The following is a 25,720-nucleotide window of genomic DNA, read 5'->3' as shown; positions in this document are numbered from 1 at the left end:
GGATATAGTTGGTATGGTAGTCTAGAAAAGCTGGGTTTATTCACAGATGATATTATTTGATACCTGACCAAACCATAAAAAAAGACATTACAGTGTTGTGGAACATTTTCAGACAGTTTCAGATCTTTTCAGGATACAAAATTAATGAAGCTAAAGCAAAGGCAATAGCAGTAAATTATGTACCCACACATGAACTGGTTCAGGAATACCCATATTTATAGGGGCATGATAAAATGAAATATTTCGGAGTATGGATTAAAAATTATTCTAATGTGGCAGCTAAGGATATGTGGGAAGAGACTAAACAAAAGGTAATACAAAAGATGAAAAAATTGAAGCTTTGTTACATGGATATGGATAGTAAGATACAAGCAGTTAAAATGTTTTAGTCTCTTTAGTCTTATACACAGGTCAGGCATATTTTTATCAACTAGAGGAGAAGTTGTGGGTAGTAATTAATAAAGAGCTGAAGGACTTTATCTGGGAGGGGAAGATGGCAAGAGTCAAGTGGGATAAACTGATCTGATTCTTCCAGTAGAACAGGGGGCTTGGGATTACCCAATTTGAAGGGGTATTTCAGACCTACACAGTTAAGACTCCTATACACAGCACAAGCACAAAACTACAATTAAAAGTGGAAAGGGATCATGATGAAACACGGGGGGAGCTCAAGAAACAAGGAATGACTGGGATTTTGGATGCAGGCCTTTAAGGAGAATAACAATAATCATGCAGAATATTATATCCATAAAGTAGCAGAGATTATTCTAAGAATTAAACTAACATGGGAATGGAAAAAGGAGATGGATGACTGCAATTAGGGATACAGAGGGGGGCCGGCGTTTATTGGAGAAAATTGGCAAAGGAACCAAGGTATTTGGAGGAAATAACTAGAGAGGGAAAGATGATAGAATGGGAAGACAGCTACAACTTATTTGGACTATAGGTTAGACAGTGCCTTCCCTATTAGGAATTGATATCAGAGTATAGACAAAGATAAAGAGACAGGGGGGTCCTAAATGAAAGACTAGCACTGGTAGAGTTTTTAATAGAATCTGGAACAGAAGCTGCCATTAAAAAAGGGTTAATTAATAGAGCATATAAAATACTGTACGATAACTATAAAAATCAGAGAAGCTTAGAAAGGATTGGGAAGAGAGACAGGATAAGCAATTCACAAAGAAAAATGGGAGGGTATATGTATGTCTCCCAAATATGCAAAAAAAATCTAAGTTTAGGATTTTTGCCTGGAAATGTTTACATAGATATTTTATACCCCAAGAAGACTCCAGAGAATTTTCCCTCAGGCAAAAAGCTAATGTTGGAGGTGTGAGGGGGAAAAAAGAGGTAACTGGGATCATATTTTCTGGGAGTGCGGTGCATTGGCAGACTTCAAGGATTCCCTGTGGGATAACTGTCGGAGATGCTGGGTGGGCAGATTGGTCTGACGAGTGAGGTGATTTTTCTGAGCTATGATCCAGAATTGGAATTGCCTAGGCATGGTAAGGCCTTGCTGTGTCTAACAATGATGGCTGCCAAAAAAGCAATTACTAGAAAATGGAAATCAAAATCTAAACCAATTATACTAGAATTAGTGAATATAGTAACAGACATAAAACAACTAGAAATGAGATCTTCAAAAAAAGTATAGCAGCAAACTACATAAGAAAAAAATGGGAATTGTGGGAACAATACATACAAGGGAGGAATGAGGTTTAAAAGGTGGCAAGACTTAAATGAGCTATGTAATGTTTGACTGAAAAAGATTGGTTAGATTATAAGTGATGTATAATGATTGCAACTAGCAGTGTCTCAGTATAGACTGTGATGTAAAATGCTTGCAACTAGGATTGTGTCGGTGTGGTTTGTTTTCATTTGTATAACTGTATGATTGTCTATGTAGTAAGTAATGATAAAGATGTGTCTTGTTTAAAGAGAAAAAAAGGCAGGAATGAATAATTAATGTAATGTTGCTTAGGTTACACGACACATGTGAAGTAAAATGTTTATGTTAATTATAGTGTGATTACTTTTATATGAATATAAATTTGCCTAAGTCACAAGCGGTAATTCAATAAAGGTATCTGGTAAAAAAAGACACTCCAAAGAAATTAACAATCCCATTACAAGTGATGAACACTTCAGAAAAGCCCCATAGCTGCTTAAAAGTAATATTAAGCATACAAACAACACAGCAGTAAGTTAGAATTCCCAGAAAAAATAACAGCAGTTGTAAATAGCAAATACATTAAAATAAATATGTTAGCACACTACTTTATTTTAATTTACGTATACATACATATACGTGTGTGTATACCATAGGGAGTTACTAGGCTATTGGCCTTGAGGCCCATATAAGCCTAGCCAAGAGTTTAGTCCACGTTTAGACAAACCAGCACCAGATGCCCCTGTCCAGCAGGGACACAGGTGGAATCCCAGGGGTATATTTTCTTTTTCCCATCCAGTTATCAAGGTTGCACTTAAAACAGGGTAAAGAAGTACTCTGCTTGATATTGAGAGGGAGTCTATTCCATACAGGATGATAGGAGGTTACTAGGCTGTATAGAATCATAGGAGATTACTAGGCTTAAATATATATATACATATATATATATATATACTTATTTATTTTACATACATACATATACAGATATACACATACAAATAGACATATGTACATACTCGTGTATATCATACATATATATATATATACACACACACACACACACACACGTGTGTATATATATATATATATATATATATATATATATATATATATACACATATATATATATATATATATATATATGTATGTACACACACACACACACACACACACACACACACACACACACACACACACACACACACACACAAACACACAGACACAGACACACAAAAACATACATATATATAAAACAGAAAGAAAACACAAGTATATAAGAAAAAGGAGGGGAAGTTCCCAAAGGGATCTTATCTCAGTCTGGAAGCTATAATACACCAATGCAAGATGCTGTGGAGATTCAACTGTGCAAGTCCTTCAGGTGACACTAATGACTGAGTACATGACTTTCTGTGATAGGGGTTACGTTTCCCCTGAGGAGCAGGGCTTAGCCAATCCTCTATTACAGAGAGAGAGGAGGGATTCTGTGCTCTGGAAAGTTGCCAGTGTTAGGTTTGTTGAGGCACTCAGCCCATATGCCACTCAGGCAGCGTGACTGATGATCATCATTGAATCCTTTCATCTTTGATGATCCGATATAACTTGTAGGTCCTCAAGCAGCTTGTCAGATCTGACCTGGCAAAACCTGTGCTTCATCCTCAAGCTCCTTTAAATTTTTTCTTGCCATAATGCCTCAGGTTGAGAAGCTCCTTCAGATCACGTTTGCTGACCAAGGGTTCAGGGAACCCTTCTCTAATTCTTCAAGAAAACAGGCCCTTCAGGTCATTCAGAAGCAAATACAGGAAGAGGGAAGGGGTTAGAATGTTATATCAGATGGGCAAAGGAGAAAGGATTATGCAATTTGGCAAGTATATAACTACAGTATCCTATTCATCCTGTCTACCCAATCTAATCTGTGGGTCAGAATTCCCAGATACGTACAGCCTGGGTGGTATCAAGACAGAGGCCTTTGACAATTGTGCCCCAATGGAAGCTCTAGCTCTAGAAATAATGTCCAGCTTATAATGTTTAGCAAAGGTATGTAAGAAAATCCATGTATTATTTGCACAAATCTCATCCACAGAGGAGTTCCTTAAAAAGGTGGCAAATGTGGCCACCGACCACAAAAAATGAGCCTTTGTTCTAAGAGGTAAAGAACAAATGGCAGAAGCCTAAACAAATGTTATACAATCCAAAATCCATTTGGACAAGGTAATATTGGAAACACTGGAGCCTGGTCTATTATGTGCAAAGGAAACAAAAAGCTGAGGGACCTTTCTGAAAGCCTTGGATCTGTGAAGACAGAAGCACAAACGTCTGTGCACATTCAATGCGTGAAGCAAATATTTGCCCTTGTTGGAATACTGGACAACAGCGCTGGCGGATGGATGGGTTGATTCGAGTTAGATCTGGATATTACCTTTGGAAGAAAATAAAGATTAATTTGTAATGAGAATATGACTGTGAAAAATCAAATGATAATGTGTACATCTCGAATATTCTCCTGGCAGAGATTATAGCCAAAAGGAACAAGGCCTTCTAAGAGTTGAACTTTAAGGAGGTGGTAAACGCTGCCTCAAACTGTAATGTTGTTAAGTTCTCTAACATGGAATTGAAGTCCCATAGAGGGACTGGTTCTCTAGTCAGGAGCACAGCAAGAATGTACCTCAAGAAAGGCTTTACAAGATCTATGAGACGCTAAAAAACGAGAGTCAAAGCTTTGGTGGAAATTAGTAATACAGGGGGCAGTCCTGGAATATTTTTTTTTGTTTCCCATCCATAAAACCAAGATGCTCTTGAATACAGACAGGGACGAACTTTGTTTTATGTGGATGATGATTCTGTTCCAGAGCAGCGGTATCCTCTGCAAGATATACCTGTCCCTTCAAACCATTCTGTTGATACTGCAGAAGATGTTTAGATCCCTAGACTGAGTATTTCTGATACCATCTGACTTGCTGATATGCTGTAAATCCATCAGTATTGGGTCAGAGGATGCCTTGTATGCCAGACACAGGTCACCTTCTAGCTGTGGGCATTCCAGCTGCTGCATGTGTCCATTCTCTCCTGATAATGTGCCCTCCACATCAAGCAGAAGGCATCCATGGTCACTATTGCTAATGGAGGAGGCAACAGCAAAGGTCTCTCCTGTGATAACAAAGAGGAGGTCACCCATCAATGAAGCTGGCTCCTGCAGAGATTGGTGATTTGGATGGGTGGCGATAGTCAGCCCTCTAGTTGCAACCATTTGGCTCTGAACAACCACTGCAGAATTCTTATATGGAACCAAGCTAGGTGAACCACTAGGGCCTAAAAACCTCAATTATGGTTGGGAGGGTGGCCTAATGGTTAAGGTGTTTGCCTTGCAAGCACAAGGTGCAGGGTTTGAGTCTCACAAAGGAAAATTGGCTAGGCTTAAAATGGCTTGCAAGGGCAGTTAGCTTAGTACTAATCTATGAACCTATGAACCTATGAAAACAAGAGGTGCCTGCGGAGATGAGAACCGAAACAGACTCCAAATTGCAACTCTTGAAGATTTCACTCCTTTTACAGGGAGAAACAAGGTGCAAGACTTGGTGGCCAGGTGGCATCTGATGAACTGCATTGGTTGTGTCAGCTGCAGTTCAGACTTCTTGTACATGACAGAAACTCCTAAGGACAGGCAGAGCTGAATCAAGCAGTCCCTGGCCCTGACCAGAAGTCTCAAGATGTGGCAGTGAGGAATCGGTTATCTAAGTACTGGAATAATCTGATTTCAAGCAGCCTCAAGTTTGCTGCTACCACAGTCATGCACATGGTGAACACCTGAGCAGCTGTGTTGAGACAGAAGGGCAGGACTCTGAACTGGATGTGACTGGCCTCAGACAGACGCATACAAACATTTGGGTTGCTCTTGCTGTTTTCATGTAGGGTAACGGTCCTGGAAGTCAATCAGGAATATTCAATAATTTGCCTGTAGGCAAAGCTGCTTCCTCTGAGACCATTTTGAAGCCGGACTTTTTGGTTTACTGGTCGAGTTTGCTTAGGTCTACTGTTGGCCTGCCCTGCAGTCCTTGTTTTTCTTAAGGAACCAAAAAGAACCTGGAATAATAACTTAACCTTGCCTGGCATGGCTAGACCTCTTCAATGGCTCTTTTTTGAAGATGAAATAGGAACTGTCTTCTAACCACCTCTCGTTGGTGGGACAGTATGTCTGGGAGTGGCCACGTAGAAATGGGGGGTGTATGGGAAAAGGGTATGTAGTAGCCTCTGGACAGTATCTCGCTGAACAAAGAATCTTCCTTGTTGGCCATCAACATGGGCAGGTAGAGAGCAAAATGATCCCCAACTGCCTCCAGAGGGGAGCAGACAGCCAACCCTTCAGGGACTGTTAGCCTGCCCATCAGAAAACAACCCCCGATATCCCAAGTTCCGCGGACATCCATTACCTCTGGGTCTCTATCCATTAAAGTGCCCGCTTCTGCCATGACTGTCCATTTCAGAGGTGGACTGAAAGGGTAGATGCCAAGATTTTCTATACCATAGGTACTTGGACTACTTGTGGTTACTGCTGTATGATCACAGCAGGGTCCCATACTTAATTCCCATAGCATACAGCTTCGTCCCACCCTGTATTCATCTCTGCCTTCTCTAACCGATCGATCAAAACAGGAGGATCCATCATAAGGTGTACTGGCAAAGAACAGTTTGAAATTGTCCTCAATATTACAACAGTGACACGGACATGACACTTCACATCATGATGCTTGTGCCCGCCGCTCTCACCACTCCACTGGCTGCATGCAATATCCGCACAGAGAGATTAGTGATCTCACACTGTTTCTTAATGAGTCCACACTGGGCAGTCTTTTCAGAGACTCATCAGCAGACACTGTTGTAAATTTATTAAAACCACAAAATATAACTATTTTGTTTAGCGCTTTCATCCCTCTATTACCTGTGACTTCTTCAGAAGGATACATATATTTAGGCACCTCCTCATTCTAAGAGGAAGACCATGCGACATTACAGGTCAAAGGTATTCACATAATCCCTTAATTTAAACTCGGCCCACAGCCATCATTTAATGTTAATGCACATTCTAAACTTAAACTTGTAAAAACTGCATCTTTCAAATACATGCAGTTGAGGTGTATTCATTCAACCCTGATGGTGTACTTGCATTAAATTTTAACTGCCGCAATAGCTTATGTGCCTCTAAACGCTCTTCCCAAGACCTCCTCTCAAATTTTCCTCCACCTTTCGTAACAGACAACAAACACATGCCCAAAATAACCACGTACTTGTTTAAATACAGTATTATTTACATTTCCCTTTTAAACATCAAGAACATGCCCACAGACTCTATCTCAGAGGGTTTAGTTTTCCCAATATAAAAACATGGGCAGTTCTAGCACAGTACGATATAAACAAGTCTTTTTGTCCCGCAATCAAAATATCCATGTACAACCATTGTTCCAAACTCTGTTGAAATCCATCACCTTCCAACATATATTTACATTGAGAGCGCATACTGCATTTATACAAACCATATTCCTTATGTATATTCATCAGTGAAAAAAGACAAAAGTATACACTAGTAGAAATTAATGAATGGATTTAAGTCAGTGTAAGAAGTTCCTAATAAGAAGAGTATGTGTTCTAGATTACAGCTCTTAAATACAGTTAAGAAATGAATTTAATTGGTCTCAGTTTTAACCAGCACTTGTGCCCAGGGAGTACCATGCTTTAAACGCAACTGCCACTCAGGATGTTTTTTTCCTTAAGAAGTGTACTCAGGTAACCCTCCCCCAGAGATCAAGATGAACACAATCATAAGTGTTTATTTGCACTGGAATACATGCTTGTATAAGGCATTCCTCCTCAGTTGTAGCATATGCTTGAACATGTATCCTATTGTTTTTGCATTTGTTGCATTTGCTTACTATTACTTCAGTTTTGTGGGTTTTTTTCCTCCAAATGTTTGGTATGTAGGGTGTGCAAAAGTTGCTGAAGCCAGTGTTTTTTTTTTTGCCTGCCCGGTGTCCCTCGCCAAACCAGTTACTGCACAGCTGACATCTGGTTGACCTTCCCTCAATGAGGACAAAAAACAGACTCATTCCTAGGTCAGGGAAGAACCGCACAGTCCAGTCTTTCCCCAGGAAGTGAGGGCTGGGTGTTAAGGAGTAGTCATTGTGCAAGTCATAAGACCCTCAAACCCGTGGCCTATCACCACCGCTATAGCAGCTGAGACACCACTGAACCCTGCTGCCTTGGAGACTGCTATATACTTACAAACAATAAGCCTGGTGGCTTCTCACAAACTCTGTATTCACAAGCAATGCTATTACACTCCTGTAAAGGTCAGTGGTGGCTATACTACTTCCCTCCCCAATGATAAGTTAGTTGACAGTAGATATTCACTCTCCACTGCAATTCATTCAACACTGATCTCATCTGTATCTTAGTTGGGGCCTTTTCCCTCTTAGTCAAAGGGGTGTGAGTAGGTTACTGTATTTTTCAAAATGTTGTGAGAATATAGCCCATGTTTTACTTGTGAAATAATAATGACATAGATGTGCATGACTGCTATGACAGGAATCTCGTAAATGTATTTTGTTTTATTTTGCTGTTTCAGAAAAAAGAGCAGCCATTAATGGGAGTTGTTACTTGGCCCTCAGAAATTCAGTGTGTAACTCTTCAATTACCTTTCAACCTAATATACAGTCTAAGTACAGTTTATAACCGACAAAGTTACTTATCCATATTTTTGTTATCACAAATTGCCAAAATTGTTTCAAAGCTAAAACATTACTGACAGTCTCCACCAGTAGGCCTACACAGCTGTTAGAATATGTCAGGCTGTAAAGCTGCATTACACTCAAGTTTTCATTAGATATGAGTATACAGCTTCTGTTGAATGTAGCAGAATGCAACCCCATAGCCAGAATTTTCCATATACTGTGTTGTCATTAGATGTGAGTTAAAAAAAATCTTAGTACTGCACCATGAAAGGCAACATTTCTGTTACGGAAGGAATACACTCCATACACTGACACAGGAACTGTGCATGTTTTATAAATACGGATTGTGGTTCAGCGAAGTCCTTTTGGTACAATAACATTTTTTTTGTCCCTTTCTGTCATGTTACTGGCCTGGTACCCTAATACCCAATGTCTGTGCTGGGTCTATCACCCACTCTCCTTATCCCTTGAATTTCTGTGGTCCCGCTGGGGATGTTCGTGGATCCTAAAGGGATACTGTGGGGATGTGGCAGCATATTAATCTGCCTCTGTGGCAGCACAGCCAGGTCCAACCCTTTCTCCTCTTTGGGCCACGCCTCCTTCCACTGAAATTGTCAGCCTCTACCAGGTATGGTTGTAGGAAATGCTCATGTCTCCACCCCCCCACACCCCAGGAAAGGCCTGTTATCCTTCCCTGCTACTCAGTCAGTCACCTGTACTGCTAATCGAACATGGGTTGCTTGCATCACAGTCAAGAATTTATCGCTCTGTGCCATCAGAGTGGCACAGAATAACATTTTTGAGTGTGTTCTGTACTGAATTATCTTATCTTAACTTATAGCTAACTAACACTGTGTTTCAAAAGTATTTTGCTCTCAAACTCTGGCATTATTTCCAGGTTCCAAACGGGGATTTTGGACCTCTGCTCAAAAATCCATTTGAAGCTAATGTTCAGAACACACATGTGCCATTAGTTTTTATTACATAACTGAATATTCTATATCTTTCATCAGAAATGAAATATATATATTTTTTCAATTCTAACAAGTAGTGGCTGCAACACTATGATTTCATGCAGCTAAGGTAGGTCAGATTCAGTGTTCTGCACAGAATGGCTGTCTTAGCTGCATTTATATTGTTACAGTTTGAAAAATTCATAATGAAATCTTGAATGTGGACAAAAATATGACTCCTTGTGCACAGGCATCAGATCCGTTAGTTCAGAGGAGTTTACTGCTTTAGTCTGACATGCTGATTTATGCAGTTTCCTTTGGGGATGCTATACTGAATGTACATCCTGTAACTTTTTTAGCTTTCTATAAGCATTGCTGTATGAAAATTTTTCATTCAATCTTGCAGGCAAAAGAACTCGGTTAATTAAAACATTGTTTTACTTCTGTACTTCAGCAGCCTTTTGGCTGTTTTAGGACTTTATCTTGGCTGTTCACCACTGGTTCAGTTTGTTTGACATGCTCATTTATGTTTAATGGAAAATAATGAATGCTCAAGACTGCTGTGCACTGTTTTGTGGAGTTTCCCTCCTTCCTTAGGATTGTACAGCCATGGGGTTGGTATATAAGTGTGGGGCATGCAGGGTGGCTTTTCCTGGAAAAAAAAAAACATTTTAAGCTGTCTCACTACTTATACAACAGGCAGCTTCTTAGGATTTGTGGACAAGAAATACAACCAACTAGCTCATATTATGCTTTTCCACAGTAAAAGCATTCCGTCATTCCGTGAACAGGTCTACATGGCCATTAGAAGGTGTCAATATGAGAATGCTATATTACAGTCATATTCCATAAGAAATGAGTATATACTTTTTGTTCAGAGTGGGGAAAACAGTGCATTGTAGAACCTTTCTTTACTGAATTGCTGTTAACATCAGAAGTGAATATTGTGTATTTCTCCAGAAAATGCAACTTGGTTTTCAGTGCAAGTACATTATCACTATAATTCAAGCACTACAAAGGAGAAGGTAATGGGATAAAATTCAGCACTGAGCTCCACAGAAATCTACAGAAGAAGAACTGCAATCATAGGTGCATTCTGTATTTGTGTGTCAAAGGCTGTCCTTGAAAATGTTTTAAGAGGTCTCCAAGAGGACTGAGATTGTATTTTACATATAGATAGGCATATTCTTTTCACAGCAATGGTTAGATAAGCTACATCACATTGTTTCTACTGGGATTAAGTACGTGACTTCTCATGGTTAGAAATGTAGTACAGGTCTAAAATGAATCTGTACTACACGTCATGATAATTAAAGTAAAAATCATACATATTTCACCAGACAAGGCGACATTTATTACTTTGCACATATGTCAAGGTGAAAAGTCCCTGTTCTGATAGGAGTAATGTGCTGCATTCATATTCAGCAATGAGCGATGATGAAATCCCTAAGAAAGACTTAGGTGCACCTTACCTGAATGCCAAATAATACTGAGAATTTTATTAAGAACTCTGAAAGCGGGTTAAGATACTGCTTCTAAGGCATGCACATCATTTCTCAGTCACAGTATCATTTTAGGGGATGGGCATTTAATGTTGGTCTAAGTAAACATGCAGCATGGCATTTTTACTAATCTGTTATTATCCAATATATTCTTCAACAAAGCATTTTTGAGGCTAAAAACCTGTCACACCTAAAAACTTCTTATGCAGTAGACAATAACATGCTTCAGTCAAATACTACATTAATCTACAATGAAATCCCCAAAGATGGAAAAGCAAAGTTAAATGTGCTTTGCAATAGGATATCTAACTACATTCCCCTGAATGTTCTGTAAATACATTTACAAGGCTTTCACATGCAGGACCTACTAGATAAAGCGGGACAACATGAATTGGTGTTGATAATGGGTGACCTGAATGCCCATATTGGGACCGACAGAATAGGATATGAGGACTGCCTGGGTCCCTATTGGTGGGGCAACAGGAATAAAGGAGAGGCTATTCTACACTTCTGTCTAGCAAGTGGCTTGATAGTAGCCAACTCATGGTTCAGAAAAACAGACAGTCACAAGATCACATACAAGAGTGACCAACACGCAACTCAAGTAAATCTGCTCCTGGTAAGGCAAGGGCACTGGGTAGAATCAGTGACTGCAAAGTCATCCGCAGTGAAACAGTCGGCCCACAGCAAAAACAAATGATTGCCACAATCAGCTGTAAGCAGTGGTCAGAGAAGGCTCTATGGTCAACAGAGATCACGCTGAAGACCTGGGAGCTGACTGGAGAGAGAAAGTACAACACTTCAAAGAATTACTCAGGGCTCTAGCACCCCAAGAAGAGGAGGAAATAGTTGGAGTTGAAGAATGGCAGTGCCTCAAACCAACATGTGTGAGGATTACAGAATAGATATGTGGACGAGCCAGGTATGGAAATAAGGTACATAAGGACAGCAGGTAGTGGAATGCAGAAGTCCAGGAAGTCATCAAAAGAAAGGAGGTGTGTAGGAAAATGTAGAGGATAGAAAATACAGACCAGACTTGCAAGAAATTCTGGTTGGCTAACAAAGAAGTTAAGAATGGAGTTGCAATAGCAAAGAACAGAGCATCGGTGCCACACTACCAGCTGCTGGAAAGTGACTCAGTAGGGGGCACAAAAAAACTATATCAAGTTCCAAAGCAAAGACAGAAAGATAAAGAAGACAGTCAGACACTTTCATAACGGATGCCAGCAACAAGATGCTCACCAGTACACAGGACATCGAAGGCAAATGGAAGGAGTACTTCCAGCTGTCTCTGAATGAAGAAAACCCCAGAGAAGCTGTACTGCCCCAGACACAGCCAATGATAAGAGAATAAGAGAAGCTCACCCCAGAAGAATTAAGAACAGCACTAAGGAAACTGAAGTCACTGAAAGCAGCTGGCTCAGATGAGGTCAAGGCAGATATAATAAACATGATGGGTGACATAAGGGATAAATCAATCCTGAGGGTAGTCGCAGCAGTGTGGAGAGAAAGGAGTATCCCAGATGAATGGAGAATACGCATGCTCATGCCAGTGTACAAAAAAAAATACATCCACAACTGTGGACAGTACAGGGGAGTCAAACTCTTATCACACTGCATGAAAGTTCTGGCCAGGGCAATTGATAAATGGATACACAGAGTACTGAAAGTATGATGAGAGATGAGCAGTTTGGATTCAGATCAGGATGTGACACAACTGATCCAATATTTGCAGTGAGTCAGACAGTTGCGAAGAAGCTTGAGATGAGGAAAGAGGCCAACTTGGCATTCCCAGACCTGTAGAAAGCATATGAAATGGTCCCAAGAAATCTTATTTGGGCAGCACTGTGGTGGTCTGAAGTCCCAGAAACATTGGTAGAATTAGTGCAGCATATGTACAATATCCGAATTACTGAAGTACAAACAGCATTTGGTCTCACTGGGGGGTTCCCAGTGCAAGTGGGTATGCACCACGGTTCAGCTCTGTGTTCACTGCTGTTCATACTGGTGATGGACTACATTAGCAAACAGATCAGATTGGACAGATCAAAGCAGTTGCTGTATGTAGACGATATGGCATAACAGGTAGACTTTGAGCAAACGTCAACAAAGGATAGGGGAATAGAATGCAAAACATAAGGTACATGTGATGAAACTAAGTACAGATAAGAAAATGGTAATGGCAGCAACTGGGGAAAATGGAAGAAGCTACGAATTGAGATAGAAGGGAAGATAGTGGAAGAGGTTAACAGCTTCAAGTATCTAGGAGGGGTGGTTAAGGAGAAGGGAAGTCTGAATGAAGAGGTCAATGCTAGAATAAGAGGGGCTGCAGCCAACTGGCATAGAGTGTCAAGTGTTGTGTATGGCAGAAGAATACCAAAGAAGCTGAAAAGTAAGGTGTACAAAACAGTGGTGCAACTAGTACTACTGTATGGTACAGAAACCTGGGCAGTAAAGAAGGAGTAGAAGAAGAAGCTAGAAGTGATGGAAATGAAGTGCCTGAGATGGGTGGTAGGATGCACACCGTGGGACAGATGAAGAAATAAGGACATAAGAGCAGAAGCCAAAGTAGCTCCAACTGCAGAAAAGATCAAACAGAGAAGATTACTGTGGTTTGGGAACGTGCAGAAAAGCAGAAGACAATGTGTTAAAGAAGAATTTGGATAGACAGAACGAAGCTAAGAGGAAACGAGGGCATCCAGCAAATACGTGGATGGACTGTGTGAGAGAAGACCTGCAACAGTCAGGCAAGAGAGCTGATGAAGGCAAGAGTGTGGCAATGAATCGAGAGAGACAGAGACAGTTAACATGACACTCTGACCCTATACAGAAAATTGGAAAAAGCGGTTTGATGATGATGATCACATGTATTTCAGTATCAATGTTTGGTATGCTCCACTACACCCACATTTTATTAAATATGGATTTATTAAATTTTCTCAGTTTGAAGACTGCAGTTCATGTCCAGAACATAATCTTTACCAAGTAATATACATTTCCCTGGAAAAAGCAATTTGTGCCATCAGTGAAAGCATGCAGTGAACAAAACTCCACATGCTGATATAGGTAATGCCCTGCAGTCAGTTTCAGCACCAAGCTGCAAATAAATCTTTAAATGTACACCCGATTTACTGGGTGTGTTCTGAACATGGTTATCATACTATAATTCAACTCTTGCTTTGTTGAGAAATCTCAAAGGAAAAATAATTTAAATGCAGGATTTCACATGAGGTCACTAGCAGAGTTCAACATTTTGCATTATAATGGGTTTCCATTAGTTGTGAGTGGGTATATGACTTCTTAGCAGGACAAAGCACATGGCCTGAGTAAATTTCTTTCAATTTGCAGTTCATAAATCATAAAAATTACTCCTGAAAACCAGAAAATGGTAATTTGTTCTGTCAGTGGAAATATGCCACAACTAAAATTTATTGTACAGAAAAGAGTAAGGTGTTTCAGTCAAACTCAGTCAGCTACTCTTAAATCTCTAAAGGCAGAATTGTAGTCTTAGGTGTACACTGTATCTAACTAATCTACTGTAATTCTCTGAAAGATGTGTATGGAAATCGCACATGGCCTTTAATACACAGGTACCAAATGTAAGATTTCAACACATTTCACTACCACTTTGTCATGCTGCAGTGTACATGTTTCTAGCACTGATTAGATACAAATTTTGTTCATTAATATAGTATATTTCTCATTAATGTACTGCATTTTTATCAAATTATCATTACATAACAAAAACATGCATTTCATCATCACATAAAACAATGTTTCTATTATTGGAAACACCAACAGAGCGTCTTGTTCAGGAGAGGCAATTTTATACTGTTAATATTAGCAGTGAGATGTACTTAACTCCCTGAGGGGAAAATTACAGTCACTGACAAACTATGTCCCCATGCTTCTAAGAATAAACACCCAAAGTTTTATGAAGAACATTCAAAGAAATGTGAAATACTGCACTGTATACATATGCATGCACAGTGATTTTACTATCACTGTGTGAAAGTGCATTATACTTACATTTCATTTGGGATAAGTATACAGCCTGCTGTGGTGGCAAATACAGCAGGTATCCAGAATATACCTTTACCAAGTGTCAAGAAATCATCAGTAAAAAAATCCTATATATTTTACGAGACAATGCAACATTTCTATGATATTAACTTGACATCAACAAAACTATATGACTTTTTTACGAGGGTAAAGAATGCACCACATATTAAGAATTTATTAAAAATACTATGTATTTCAAAAGAAAAATGAAACATTTATCTAAGTGTAAACTTGTGATCAGCAAAGCTCCATCTGCTGAGGGGCAATGTTGTTGTACTTTCAAATGCAGCACTGAGATGCACTAACATCACTAAGCAGTGAACAGCAGTGGTCTTAAGGTTGCCCTGTACCAGAGTACTTTTTTGTCACTCCCTGAAGGTTTTGTTAAGACTTCTTAAACTGGCAATAGGTTCATAGGTGTTTACTAGGCTAACGACCACAAGGGCCTTTTTAAGCCTAGCCATGCATCCCAAATCTCTGACTTCTGATACCCTTGATAAGTGTAAGCATGGACCTGGGAGATGAACCATTTGCAGGTTACCTGTTTGCATCAGAGACATAGGTGCCAAAACAGGGATGAATTTCCGATTTCCCATCCAATTGTCCAAGTTGCACTTGAATTGGATAAGGGAGGAACCCTGCTTCACATGGATGGGGAGCCTGTTCCATAGACAAGGTAGTCTCTGGGATACATACCTATCTGTCCAGCAGGTACTATTTATATCACGGGCAAGGTTTAAGTCTTTAGAATGAGTAATTCTGGTACTGCTTGTTTTGTGGATATGCAGGAAGTCCATCAGAGTAGGGTCTGACAATGCTCTGTATGCCAGGCATAGATTTCCCCTCAAAAGCCTGCAGGAGACAGAATACAGGGATAGGGCCTTGAGGCGGTCTGCAAAGGACATATTACATAAGCCCTGTATTTTTTTAGCAAGGAACTACTGTGGAGGTTTCAGATGCTGGATATGCCTGGTTAGGTACATACCAAAGGGGGCATTGTACTCAATGACAGCTCCTAATTTGCAATCATCTGCAAATTTAGTCAGCCAGAGACCACTGACATTGGCCTTGACTTCTGAGAAGTAAATGCCAAAAAGGAGAGGTACAAGGACAGATCCATCAGGGACTCCACTTGTGACTGGCCTCTTTGTAGAGATGGACTCCCCAATTCTAACTTCCTGGGTCTTGTCTGTGAGCCAGGTGGCTATCCACCAGGTGACATACAGGTTTGTACCTAACCTTTTGAGTTTGTCAACAATGCCAGAGTGGGGTATTGTGTCAAATGCCTTGGCCAGGTCAAGGCAGGCAGTGTGAACGATTTTGCCCTCATCCATTGCTTCAGTGACCTTCTCAAAGAAGTCCACCAGGTTGAATAGGCACAATCTGCCCTTGACAAAACCAAACTGGGTTGGGTCCAGTGCCTGCAGGTTTACTGTATCTCTACTGATCATCTCCATGATAATTCATTCCATGGCTTTACATATAAGACTACTGAAACTTATGGGTCTCTAGTTTCCAAGGTCTGTAGATGGTCCACCTTTGTGCAGAGCGATGACTGTTGCCTTTCTCCACTCATAAGGCATGAGGCCTGTTTGGAGGCTATAGTTAAACAGTAATTCCAGAGGCCCTGATAGGTCATGTTTCATGCTGTTTAGAAGGCATCTTGGAATATTGTCTGGGCCCATTGATGCAGGGTTCTTGGTCTTAGAGAGAGCATTAAGGACCTGTTCCCTAGTGATAGTAGGGGGAGTTATATTTGATGATATTTCTTGAAATCCTGTTATACATCCAATTGACTTTGTGATTCCACCAGGGTGGCTTGTTTTTTGAGTTAGTTCTGTACTTCTTCCAGGTGGGTACAGCTGCCTCTATGCAGCTATTAACATGCTTGTACAGGGTTTCTGTGAACAGTTCTGCATAGGCAGAAGTGTTCTCAGAGTTTATAGGGGCTTGACATTTTGTTAGGTTCTCACTTAATTGTAGGAGGTTAGCCTTAGAATAGTTCCTGAATATTCACGGTTTTGCTGGGGGTCCAGGTTTTATTTTTACTTCAAAGGAGACCATTTTGTGGTCTGACCTTACCAGGGAAGACATTACAGTAGGGGGTTTGCAGCACTCTCCCATATTAGTGAGGACCAGATCCAGTATGGTTGCACCCCTGGTTGGTGTACTGACTATCTGGTCCAGGGAGTTTGTGTTTACAAAATCCAGGAATCTCGGTGCATGTATGTTTGATGTCATATAGGATTCCTAGTTAATAGTGGGGTAATTAAAGTCACCCATAAATATGGTACTGGGTTGGATGGTTAGTGTTTCTAATCAGTTTAAATACATGGTATGGGTTTCCTGGGTCATAGAGGGGGACCTATAGCTTGCAAGGAAGTGGTATTGGATTTTACCTATGGTGATTTGAACATGGAGCAGCTCAAGTGCATTGTCCTCGTATTAGCTAATTGTAAATTAAATGCATATACACCACCCAGTATTAATTAAATGGTTTCTTTGAAGCCATTTCTTAAAGCAAGAAGTTTGAAACACTAATAAGATATGTATATATATATATATATATATATATATATATATATATATATATATATATACACTTCATATTTTTTATATATATTTGTTGTACATACTCATATATAATATGATATATTTTGATCAAGGTAGCTATCAGACATTCAGTATGTCTTATACACATACATATATATATATATATATATATATATATATATATATATATATTTTTTTTTATATCATGTTTTTTCACTGTATGTTGTTTTTATGTACTGTTTTTTTAATGACTTAATTAATTTATATGGTGTTAATTGATATATGCACTTAAGCAGACAAACTGTTGGTTTTGATGTAGTCTGATGAAGCGACCACAGAGGTCGTGAAAGCGCTTACTTTGAGCTCTTTAATAAAGATTTTTGCATTTTATCGAATTATCATTGTGGTTATCCTATACAGTCGTGGTGGTTTGGCTCTGCTCTTTTGTTGCAAGTGCACTGTCCTGTCTGACCAGCCTTGAAGTATATTTATTTCTGATGTAAACAGAGACACATCCACCTTTAATCCCTGCCTGCGAAGTAGCTGGCCTAAATGTGTGGAAGGCATTATAACCCTGCACTGGTGGTGTGCTGTCCATGGCTTTAAACCAAGTCTCAGAGACCGCACAGACATCAGCATTCCCTAGGGTAAAGAGAGCTTCCAGAGAGTGGATTTTTTTGTTTAGGCTCCTAACACTGAGCAGTAGTACCTTTAGATTTTCTTGGTTTTGATTTGCTATGTTGGAAGTACTTTCAGTTTGGCATTGCCTACAAAAGGCACTATGGGGGAAGACACTGTTTTAGCTAATATTCAAAAGCCTAGAGGGGAGAGGTGCAGACCACCCTGGCAAAGCAGTGTGGTCTGTTGACCATCTCCTTCCATGCTGACAAAAAATGCACCCCTTTAGAATGATACCAGAAACTAAACTAATTATTAAAGTCAATCATCTTTTGTTAGTATTGTGGCATCGTCCTTGAAGAAGGTAAAATGCTGGTCAATGCTAGGCTCATACCAACCTGAGACACATATTCCGAGAGTTCTATGATGTCTCTCTTCACATAGTCTAGGGAGGTACGTCTCAGGTCATTTAATCCTACATGGACTATGACTGAGTCATATTGGTAACTGTGATCCAATGACCTGAGTGGATGCGTAACGTGGTGGATCCTAGCCCCTGATAAGCAACTGACTGTAACTTTCTCCTTAGCCTGGTGAAAGGGACATCAGTGTGTCTCACAATGGAGTCTCCAATAACTAGAATGTTAGACTGTGTGGTGACTTGTCTTATGGGCTTAGAGGTAGAGGCTCCATGAGATGTAGCTCTATGTCTTAATGTGGGTGTTGTTTTGAAAGAGTGCATTTGGGGCTGCTGAGGGTATTTCTTATGTGTACTTTGTCTAGGAGGTCTTTGTGGTTTACGAAGGTTATATGTAAGTGCCTCAGTATATGTGGGTCTATATGCCTGCTTTGAATTGTGCATGATGGGTGCAGTATGTGTACTATTGATAACCTTACTGACATTAGAAGCACTTTTATGTGAGAGCTTTGCCTCCAGTGATGTTGTGTAAATACATCTCTCACATACTGCATCAGTTTGTTTGAGAATTAACTGGTTGTCAGTAAACATGAGGCAATTACAACATTGCCGCAGGATGCCCATCTACACCAAGCCGGTAACGGAGACAGTAAGAAAGTTCATATCCATGGTAACAGACCCTTTTTTATTGATTAGACTACTGGAGTGGGAATATCAATCACTGTCAGGAGTATCCGGTTTGCAACTATTTGGACAGTGCTTGTCACTGCAAACTAGTTGTCCTGTGTGCAACTAGATGTTGGAGAAATTTCAATTGTGCTTTTATAAGAAAAATGTCACTCAAGGTGTCTGAGTCTGTGCAGAGCACTGCCTGGCTACTACTAATTCTGGTCTCACCACAGCTTCACTCTGTTGGGATACAATATTCCTTTGCTTCTTCTCTCACCAGAAGCAAAATGTTAGCACCAATCTCAAAAATGGAAGCAAGCCACAGCCTGTTTGGTGATCCACAGTCTTGTCCCAGATGATGCAGCCTTTTTCTGGTAGATGCCTTGAATAGCAACCAGACCAATCGGGTACGTTAAGCACACACACTTAGCTCCAACCAAAAAGAGTCAGGAATAAATACACACTGCTCCTACTCTCACCAGGATCAGAATATAAACACGGATTCCAAGCTGTCAACATATAAAAGCACTTATTAGGCTTTCTGGTGATCAGCAGTCTCCAGGAAATAATGTAACTGTACTTCTCTCACCAGGAGAAAACAGAAGCGCTAATCCCAAGATGACTACTGAGAGGCAGAATGTGGGCTCTCCAGTAACTGGTGGTCTTGCAATAGATGCTTAAAGGTAAGATGAAAAAATGGATTATCCTAAACACTGCAGTGTGAACTAAGCAGTTAGATATGAAAGTGGGTAACTTAAGCTTTACCTGTCTAAAAAGTTAAGTTTTAGTGGAGAGCCACTATTTTTAAAAGAGCAAGATAGATTGAAAAGGGGGGGGGGGCACTTTTGTATTCTGGTCCTATGGAATAAAGTAGGATGGCCAATAAATTTAAATAGTTGAAGGGGAGTGATTCCACAAAATGACAATTTTATGCTTACTCACACCAGCCAGTAAAAGCAGAGAGGACATGAGATATATGGTCAAATTAAGAAAAGGGGCAGGCAACTAGAAAGACGGAGTGATGTTTAAGAACACAACAATAACAGGCTGTTATACTAACTCCAGAATTGCACTACAGTGGGGAAAAGGGCATATATGTTTTACTTGCCTTACAGTACTCTGCATTCAGTGAAATGAGATGCGGTGAAATGAGTTTTCAGTGATTTGAGCTTTCAGCGATTTGGTGTGGGTGAATTGAAATTCAGTGAAATGTGTTTTCAGTGAATGAAAATAGACCTATATATATATATATATATATATATATATATATATATATATATATATACACATATACACATACATGTAGCTAACCAATTGGAAATAGTCTGCTTTGACATAGGTTGCCACTTCATTTTACCTTTACAAGAAATAAACAAATGATCAGAAGTTCTGAAAGATATTCTTACTTCAAGGTAGTACTGGAGTTACATGTGGACATCCAAGGTATAAAGTATCTTCCCTTATTTTGGGGTTCAAGAAAGAACACAGGGAGATAAACTGCTTGGCTTAAAGTAAACTTGAAGTTCCTTAAGGCAAAAAATAAAGATTAGTTTTGAAAGAGACCCTGTCATTGTAGAAAATGAAATAAGGTTGACCCACCGTAAGAGCTCACACTTCTGATAATCTTGCAGAGCTCAAAGCAATCAGTAAAACTGTTCTCCCCGGTTTTCTTGGACATGTCTTTCTTAGCATCCCTTTCAAAAACATTGTGATATGAGAATGTATTGAAAAAGGGGGATCCACAGACAGACATGCTAAAATGACCGACTAATAAACCTTAATATAGAAGTAAGTTAGGCCAGAAGATAGTAACTCACACATATTCAGCCTCAGTAGTTTCACACACTTCCAAAGACCACTCTCGACCAATGTTTTAGCGCTTTCATTCACTTTTATTGACGTGAACTTCCTCAGAAACAATTTGAACTACCCAAAACATCCCCTTTTATACATTCCTTCTTAATTGATTCTTAATTAAAACAGGAAATGACATCATATGTTAATGTTAAAAAAATACTAAAAAAATATTGTTATATATCTGTATGAAAGGTCATTAGCATTTTATCTATACAATAAAAAACATTTTAAATTGATAGATTCATTTAATCCTGGTGCACAATCTGCACAGAGGTACAGCTGCCAAAAAGCTTATTTGCATTCCAATATATTATTATCACCTTCAAAAATCACATTATCCACCTTATCTAAGACAAAAAATGTAAACTTTTTGAATTCAGAACACACCATTGCATGTCTAGCTAATGCATTAGTTGCATCTTTCTTTTTTATTGCTAAAGTGTGTTCATATATTCTTCGTTTTAAACAACGTATAGTTTTCCCAATGTAATAGCTTTCACAGGACATACAAGTAGCAATGTAAACTATATATTCACTACTACAAGTGAAGTAATTCTTTTCCCAAAAAGTTTTGTTTATATGATTTAAGGTTACAAAAGGGGAATTGCTGATAAATCTACATTGCTTACAATTTTTGCATGCATATGTACCTTTTTTGGTGTGTCTTTCCACTACTGCAGTACATGTAGTCAGTTTCTTAGACTCTAACATACTTTTTATACTTGTAACTTGTCACTTTCTTGTAAGTAAATTTTGGCAGGATATAAAATCATATACCTTAGTCGACTGCAGCAGTGATTAATATGATGACTATCTTGATTTGCAATAGTGAAAATGTATCAGGGGGACCTTCCAGGAAAAATAAAACAAACGAGGGTAGATTTCTGAAGAAATTTATGAAAATATTAATATGAAAAATGTGAATTCAGTAGTAGGAACTCAAACTTAAATATTAATCCCCAAGGTACAATAATTGAGCTTGACTTAATTGAAAATATATTTCACAGGAACAAGTGCACTTAATTGAAAGTTTCAAATCACATCCAATTAATATTTCAGATCATGCACAGATAAAAACTAAGATAAAATACAGGGTAATTAAGTAAAAATGAGACACTGTTGCTTTCCCACCTACCTGATAAAATGAGAGGAACATATGGAATGTGTACTGGAAATTACTCAAACCTAAATAAACTACTTTACACCTTTTTCAACTCCTGCATCCTATACATTTCTCTTTCCAGTTATTAACTTCATTATAACCTTTGGCAACTCTACTACTCATTAAGTATCTCTTCCATATCTATTCTATTTTACTCCTTCCCATCCCCATTCTTCCAATCAACCCAACCAACCTGTGTTTACTAATGCCTGTATATTTTATTTGAGTTTTTTGTTAATGACTAATATACCAATACATTGTATTAAATGCATGTTTTTTGCCCTGTAAATGTTGAAGCTTTTCTCCCTGATACTATGGGGAAAGGGGTATTATACCAGTCGCAGTATCTTAGTTAACACAAGAAAATAAATAAGTAAATACTTATTATGAATTACCTCCAGCTCTCCAGGAGCTGTAGCTAACTTGATTAAGTACTTGCTACAGCAGAGCATTGTAAAGGAACTTTAAAGCACACAGCTATGCATAGCCCTGCTTTCAGTGACAGCCTTGATTTCGTCTCCAGAATTTCTAATTTTCTCTGTCCCTCCCATAAATTCTGATTTTGTGACAGAACAATGTTTGCTACCAGACCTTACAGTTAAAGACCTCTTCAAAGTGTGCGATACATCTGTGACACTGCTAGCCCAGCTATCTGGAATTTTGTAAATAATTCTATGTCATTTGTGAATATTGATATGATTTATACAGAACTGTATGATGTGTGCTGAGCTTCAAGAATGTAAGCACAGCACACCCTGCTGGAACATAGAAGATTAACTTAACAAAACGTCAAGAAAATAAGTTGAAATTAAATGCTTTATGATGTGCTATAAAAGTTAGTTTTATTGCAGCAAGAAGACAGGATGCCTACAGCTAGAAGTTTTTGTATTGTCTTGAAACAGAAATAATTACTAGGTTTGAAATGTAAAAGCGTTTTATTGCTTTACTGCTTCCAATGTCTGCAACCCTCTGAGAGATATGTACTTCTCAGACAGAGATGTTAAAATTCTTAGTTTCTGTTTTAGCCTGGGAAGTGAAGTCAAGTGACAAAGAGTGATGTCATCCAAGCTAACCCAGCAGTAATATTTGATACTGATTTAAGAACTCTCTCAGAAAAAGACTTTGCATTTTCTATCTTGTCTTGGACCTACAACATCCACTTGTCTGCATTTGCCTTGCTCTGTAAGTAAGTTATTTAGGGTAAAGCATCTTTTAGACAAAGACAGAAATATAGTAAAGACTAGTTTAGATGTTATCTGTATTTATTTGAGACTGTCCTGCAATGTTGTTTTAAAATATTTCCTGTGATTCTGAACTCTGCAGTTACTGTGTTCATTGAATATTGTCTTGTTCTTTTACTATTTATTATTAAATATATTTAAACCCATCTTTGTGGCTGGTTTGTTTAGAGATATTTAAACTCTTAAGAGTACTGGCATAAATATTTGGTGACACTGTACAGGCCACTCCAATAGCCTTGCTCTTAGTCACACTTACCATTTGGATAACAGTAACATTACACAGTAGGATTGGTCACCCTTTGTAAGGGCCTTCAAGTAGCTGATAAGGAGGGGTTGGTGGCAGTGATAACTACCTTATAGTCTGGGCAGAAGGGGGCATAGCTAGTAAACCTGTGCCAACCTTCCCCAGGGGTGTGTGTGTGTGTGTGTGTGTGTGTGTGTGTGTGTGTGTGTGTGTGTGTGTCAGCTACTTGGGCTGGGACACAAAGCACTGGTTGGACAGAGAGGGCGCTGGAGGTCTTTGCTTGACCCCCAGCTGAGATCTTAACCCTACAGCTGTGCCAGTGGGGAGTCTTACTGGGGATCTGGAGAAAGAAGGAGAATCCAGCCCCAGACTGACTGTTGATCTCTGTGTGCTCAAGGGAAACTGTACTTTACTGTGTGTGTACTTATCCTCCCATTGTGTATGTCCCTGTTGCAGTGGTGAGCATTGAGGCTCTTTGATCACTGGGCCAGTGCAGCGGCGTCACAACGTCTAAGAAGCAGTGGTAATTTCAAGTGCTCCTAATTTAGACCCCTTTGCCCTGATTACTTTTTGGGTTTGATCCTGATTTCTGAAGTATTGCTTGAAGACTGTCACAGGGACCACAAAAACAGTTACCAGGAAAAAAAGCAAGTAAACCGTTTCTCTTAAGCAAAAACTATATGAAGTATGTATTTGAAAATGATAAAAATCTACATTATGTAAAACAAAATATGTACCAGTGCACTTTATTGTTTATGCGAATTGCGAAACTATAAAAATTTTTATTCAATAATGTTAAAAATCTACATATGTAGGCAGACTTATTAACCAAGTCATTCCATGTGTAACAAATGCAGTCCCAAGGTCAGGGCAATTTGTGTTCAGCAGCTCTTGATAACAGTGATCAAGGAGTGACTCCCAGGAAAAACTTCCGAGTCCTTACTAATTAGAAACGCATTAACTTCCACACAACCTTGCCCCCCCCCCCCCCCCCCCGACAGATGAGCAATAGAAGATAATGGGATGACCATCATAAGTGGCAAAAATATAGAAAACTGTGTTCCAATTATATTGTGACACTTTCTTATCTAATACATTACACAAGAAAGATGCTGATGTTGCTTCGCAGCCTGGATAATTCTAGTAATGCATTACAACCACTACTGTAAACCCGTAGAAAATCACCACACCACACCTCAAGAACCTTATTTCTAAACTATTATTATATTCTGGTCATATTCAGTGTTCAGTAATTAATACTACTACAGCAGCAACTTGCTATAGTATGCCACTCCGTCAGCGCTGAAGAGTAATTCGCACTTATCTTGAGCCACAGTGTTAGAACATGAAAGCATGTAACCCTGCACTACCAAATCCTCAACCTTGCTATAGAGCAAAACACTTACCTTTCTCTTTCTGAACTGCTCATCTGCTATCTGCTGCCCGCTGCACGTCTTGGTTGGGGAAAACGGAATATGTGGACAACTTTACCCTCACTCCGAAATTACCAGTACAATCAACAATCGTATAGAGGAATCATCAGGTGAACAACAGTTGATCTGCGCATGCGCATTTTGTACAGCCGGTGGCACTCCACAGTCAACTGATGAGAATATAACCCCAGGTGGTTCTAAAAGATCGCGCCACAAGGGTCCTCCAGCTTCAGACACTACGGGCTGAAATGGCACGTGCTATTCTGTGGATCGCCTATATTAAATACACATACTAGCCCTCCAGCAATAGAGCATGCGTAATTCAGCCTCCCTGTTCCTCTGGAAATTAAGTACAGTGTGACTACGACAAAATTCATACTTCTCAACTGTACCTGATTTTAAATCGGATCTTTAGCTCTGTCTTTCTTAATCCTTACGAAAACTGGTGACTTTTTGGAGAAAATGTGGTACAATACATTTAATAAATAATGACAAAAATAGAGTTATAGACGTCTTTTATTTAAAAAATATATATATTAATTCACATTCTCTTATTCTGTAAAATGCCTCAGTGTCCCTAATTATTTCTGAATGTGTCCCTGATTCTGTGGAGATTTGGCCCC

The 25,720-nt window shown here is 39.3% G+C and overlaps 1 protein-coding gene across 1 annotated transcript in view; it reads right to left on the bottom strand.

Moving 5' to 3' along the window:
* Nucleotides 1–25,337, bottom strand: part of CLGN (calmegin) — a 2,483,974-nt gene extending 2,458,637 nt beyond the window's left edge. The window contains exon 1 of the mRNA XM_044061624.1: nucleotides 25,071–25,337. The gene's annotated coding sequence lies outside the window, so the exon portion shown is untranslated. The remainder of the gene's footprint in view (nucleotides 1–25,070) is intronic.
* Between the last annotated feature and the right edge of the window lie 383 nt (nucleotides 25,338–25,720).

Source organism: Protopterus annectens, chromosome 2.part0 (genome assembly GCF_019279795.1).
Source record: "Protopterus annectens isolate FY-2018-M chromosome 2.part0, PAN1.0, whole genome shotgun sequence".
Classification (NCBI taxonomy): domain Eukaryota; kingdom Metazoa; phylum Chordata; order Ceratodontiformes; family Protopteridae; genus Protopterus; species Protopterus annectens.
This window is presented reverse-complemented; position numbering and strand designations above follow the sequence as displayed.